This window comes from Juglans regia, unplaced genomic scaffold (genome assembly GCF_001411555.2).
Source record: "Juglans regia cultivar Chandler unplaced genomic scaffold, Walnut 2.0 Scaffold_868, whole genome shotgun sequence".
NCBI classification, from domain to species: Eukaryota; Viridiplantae; Streptophyta; class Magnoliopsida; order Fagales; family Juglandaceae; genus Juglans; species Juglans regia.
The window spans coordinates 1-3,485 of record NW_023363648.1 but is presented as its reverse complement, the minus strand read 5'-3'; the positions used below and the strand labels follow the sequence as shown (position 1 = coordinate 3,485).

General features: G+C 48.1%; 9 non-coding genes and 2 pseudogenes across 9 annotated transcripts; all 11 read right to left on the bottom strand.

The window, feature by feature from the left end:
* Nucleotides 1–46: 46 nt before the first annotated feature.
* Nucleotides 47–165, bottom strand: LOC118347423. The gene has a single exon (XR_004800635.1). It is a non-coding gene; the product is annotated as a 5S ribosomal RNA (ribosomal RNA).
* A 190-nt stretch (nt 166–355) lies between these two features.
* On the bottom strand, nt 356–474 carry LOC118347424. The gene has a single exon (XR_004800636.1). It is a non-coding gene; the product is annotated as a 5S ribosomal RNA (ribosomal RNA).
* Nucleotides 475–664: 190 nt separating this feature from the next.
* On the bottom strand, nt 665–783 carry LOC118347431. Its single transcript, XR_004800641.1, has one exon. It is a non-coding gene; the product is annotated as a 5S ribosomal RNA (ribosomal RNA).
* Nucleotides 784–973: 190 nt separating this feature from the next.
* On the bottom strand, nt 974–1,092 carry LOC118347427. Its single transcript, XR_004800639.1, has one exon. It is a non-coding gene; the product is annotated as a 5S ribosomal RNA (ribosomal RNA).
* A 190-nt stretch (nt 1,093–1,282) lies between these two features.
* On the bottom strand, nt 1,283–1,401 carry LOC118347432. The gene has a single exon (XR_004800642.1). It is a non-coding gene; the product is annotated as a 5S ribosomal RNA (ribosomal RNA).
* Nucleotides 1,402–1,583: 182 nt separating this feature from the next.
* Nucleotides 1,584–1,702, bottom strand: LOC118347425. The gene has a single exon (XR_004800637.1). It is a non-coding gene; the product is annotated as a 5S ribosomal RNA (ribosomal RNA).
* A 190-nt stretch (nt 1,703–1,892) lies between these two features.
* On the bottom strand, nt 1,893–2,011 carry LOC118347430. The gene has a single exon (XR_004800640.1). It is a non-coding gene; the product is annotated as a 5S ribosomal RNA (ribosomal RNA).
* A 190-nt stretch (nt 2,012–2,201) lies between these two features.
* LOC118347433 lies at nt 2,202–2,320 on the bottom strand. The gene has a single exon (XR_004800643.1). It is a non-coding gene; the product is annotated as a 5S ribosomal RNA (ribosomal RNA).
* A 190-nt stretch (nt 2,321–2,510) lies between these two features.
* On the bottom strand, nt 2,511–2,629 carry LOC118347428 (annotated as a pseudogene).
* A 190-nt stretch (nt 2,630–2,819) lies between these two features.
* Nucleotides 2,820–2,938, bottom strand: LOC118347426. The gene has a single exon (XR_004800638.1). It is a non-coding gene; the product is annotated as a 5S ribosomal RNA (ribosomal RNA).
* A 190-nt stretch (nt 2,939–3,128) lies between these two features.
* LOC118347429 lies at nt 3,129–3,247 on the bottom strand (annotated as a pseudogene).
* Between the last annotated feature and the right edge of the window lie 238 nt (nt 3,248–3,485).

Below are 3,485 nucleotides of genomic sequence, written 5' to 3'. Positions count from 1 at the left end.
GTCCTTCTTGTCAATTCCTCTTGCAAGGCGGAAAAAACAAAAACGAGGGGTGCAACACGAGGACTTCCCAGGAGGTCACCCATCCTAGTACTACTCTCGCCCAAGCACGGTTAACTGCGGAATTCTAATGGGATCCGGTGCATTAGTGCTGGTATGATCGCACCCATCAAACTAATTATTCAAAATTCTTATAATCCTAGGGCGACGTAATAGCGTCTTTCCCATGCAATTGCGAACCGGCGATCTGATCGAAAGCCATAGGTACGCGATGGGCATGGCTCGATTTTCCTAAAAATCCACTCCCGAGTGGTCCTTCTTGTCAATTCATCTCACAAGGTGGAAAAAACAAAAACGAGGGGTGCAACACGAGGACTTCCCAGGAGGTCACCCATCCTAGTACTACTCTCGCCCAAGCACGGTAAAATGCGGAGTTCAAATGGGATCCAGTGCATTAGTGCTGGTATGATCGCACCCGTCAAACTAATTATTTAAAATTCATATAATCCAAGTGTGACGTACTAGCGTCTTTCCGATCCATATGCGAACCGGCGATCTGATCGAAACCAATAGCTACGCGATGGGCTGGGCGCGATTTTCCTAAGAATCCACTCCCTAGTTGTCCTTATTGTCAATGCCTCTCGCAAGGCGGAAAATACAAAAACGAGGGGTGCAACACGAGGACTTCCCAGGAGGTGACCCATCCTAGTACTACTCTCGCCCAAGCACGCTTAACTGCGGAGTTCTGATGGGTTTCGGTGCATTTGTGCTGGTATGATCGCACCCATCAAACCAATTATTTAAAATTCATATAATCCTAGGGCGACCTACTAGCGTATTTCCGATCCCAATGCGAACCGGCGATCTGATCGAAACCCATAGCTACGCGATCAGCATGGCGCGATTTTCCCAAAAATCCACTCCCGAGTGGTCCTTATTGTCAATTCCTCTCGCAAGGCGGAAAATACAAAAACGAGGGGTGCAACACGAGGACTTCCCAGGAGGTCACCCATCCTAGTACTACTCTCGCCCAAGCACGATTAAATGCGGAGTTGAAATGGGATCCGGTGCATTACTGCTGGTATGATCGCACCCGTCAAACTAATTATTTAAAATTCATATAATCCTAGTGCGACGTACTAGCGTCTTTCCGATCCAAATGCGAACCGGCGATCTGATCGAAACCCATAGCTACGCGATGGGCAGGGCGCGATTTTCCTAAAAATACACTCCCGAGTTGTCCTTCTTGTCAATTACTCTCACAAGGCGGAAAAAACAAAAACGAGGGGTGCAACACGAGGACTTCCCAGGAGGAGACCCATCCTAGTACTACTCTCGCCCAAGTACGCTTAACTGCGGAGTTCTGATGGGTTCCGGTGCATTTGTGCTGGTATGATCGCACCCATCAAACCAATTATTTAAAATTCATATAATCCTAGTGCGACCTTTAATAGCTGAGCTCATCCGGAATAACCGTGATCTCGATTGAAACCTCCTTGCTATGGATGGGCACATTTTTCCTAAAATCTCCACACCCGTTGTCCTTCTTGTAAATTCCTCTCGCAAGGCGGAAAAAACAAAAACGAGGGGTGCACCACGAGGACTTCCCAAGAGGTCACCCATCCTAGTACTACTCTCGCCCAAGCACGGTTAACTGCAGAATTCTAATGGGATCCGGTGCATTAGTGCTGGGATGATCGCACCCATCAAACTAATTATTTAAAATTCTTATAATCCTAGTGCGACGTACTAGCGTCTTTCCCATGCAAATGCGAACCGGCGATCTGATCGAAAGCCATAGGTACGCGATGGGCATGGCTCGATTTTCCTAAAAATCCACTCCCGAGTGGTCCTTCTTGTCAATTCATCTCACAAGGTGGAAAAAACAAAAACGAGGGGTGCAACACGAGGACTTCCCAGCAGGTCACCCATCCTAGTACTACTCTCGCCCAAGCACGCTTAGCTGCGGAGTTCTGATGGGATCCGCTGCATTAGTGCTGGTATGATCGCAACCATCAAACCAATTATTTAAAATTCATATAATTCTAGGCGACCTACTAGCGTATTTCCGATCCCAATGCGAACCGGCGATCTGATCGAAAACCCTTGGCTACGCGCTGGGCAGGGCGCGATTTTCCTAAAAATCCACTCCCAAGTTGTCCTTCTTGTAAATTCGCCTCGTATGGCGGAAAAAACAAAAACGAGGGGTGCAACATGAGGTCTTCCCAGGAGGTCACCCATCCTAGTACTACTCTCGCCCAAGCAAGCTTGAATGCGGAGTTCTGATGGGATCCGGTGCATTAGTGCTGGTATGATCGCACCCATCAAACTAATTATTTCAAATTCATATAATCTTAGGGCGACCTACTAGCGTATTTCCGATCCCAATGCGAACCGGCGAGCTGATCGAAACCCTTGGCTACACGATGGGCAGGGCGCGATTTTCCTAAAAATCCACTCCCGAGTGGTCCTTACTGTCAATTCCTCTCGCAAGGCGGAAAAAACAAAAACGAGGGGTGCAACACGAGGACTTCGCAGGAGGTCACCCATCCTAGTACTACTCTCTCCCAAGCACGGAAAAATGCGGAGTTCAAATGGGATCCGGTGCATTACTGCTGGTATGATCGCACCCGTCAAAGTAATTATTTAAAATTCATATAATCCTAGTGCGACGCACTAGCGTCTTTTCGATCCAAATGCGAACCGGTGATCTGATCGAAACCCATATCTACACGATCGGCAGGGCGCGATTTTCCTAAAAATCCACTCCCGAGTTGTCCTTCTTGTCAATTCCTCTCGCAAAGCGGAGAAAACAAAAACGAGGGGTGCAACACGAGGACTTCCCAGGAGGTCACACATCCTACTACTACTCTCGCCCAAGCACGGTTAAATGCGGAGTTCAAATGGGATCCAGTGCATTAGTGCTGGTATGATCGCACCCATCAAAGTAATTATTTCAAATTCATATAATCCTAGGGCGACCTACTAGCATATTTCCGATCCCAATGCGAACCGGCGATCTGATCGAAACCCTTGGCTACACGATGGGCAGGGCGCGATTTTCCTAAAAATCCACTCCCAAGTTGTCCTTCTTGTAAATTCCTCTCGCAAGGCGGAAAAAATAAAAACGAGGGGTGCAACACGACGACATCCGAGGAGGTCCCCCATCCGAGTACTACTCTCACCCAGGCAAGCTTGACTGTAGAGTTCTGATGGGATCCGGTGCATTAGTGCTGGTATGATCGCACCCATCAAACAAATTATTTAAAATTCATATAATCCTAGGGCGACCAACATGCGTATTTTCGATCCCAATGCGAACCGGCGATCTGATCGAAACCCTTGGCTACGCGATGGGCAGGGCGCGATTTTTCGAAAAATCCACTTCCGAGTGGTCCTTCTTGTCAATTCCTCTCATAAGGCGGAAAAAACAAAAACGAGGGGTGGAACACGAGGACTTCCCAGGAGGTGACCCATCCTACTACTAC